Source organism: Penaeus monodon, chromosome 24, assembly GCF_015228065.2.
Source record: "Penaeus monodon isolate SGIC_2016 chromosome 24, NSTDA_Pmon_1, whole genome shotgun sequence".
NCBI classification, from domain to species: domain Eukaryota; kingdom Metazoa; phylum Arthropoda; class Malacostraca; order Decapoda; family Penaeidae; genus Penaeus; species Penaeus monodon.
Window position 1 is genome coordinate 11,898,633 of NC_051409.1, and position 226 is coordinate 11,898,858.

Consider the following 226-nt stretch of genomic DNA (forward strand, 5'->3'; position numbering starts at 1 on the left):
TGTATACGAAATCTAAAGCACACAACCTAAATGTCCTGGACGAGCCTTTAAATCACAGGAATGCCTTAAAAGCCTTTTATCTCTGTTGAATAAGAGTCGTGAGACCAACAAATTGATTTCATATCATACTTGTTACAAACTTTATAGAGCAGGAAACTAAAAGATATTTGCAAGCACTTTGCGGAACTCTTTAATGCAAAGGGTCTCTGGTTGGTCACGCGTACAA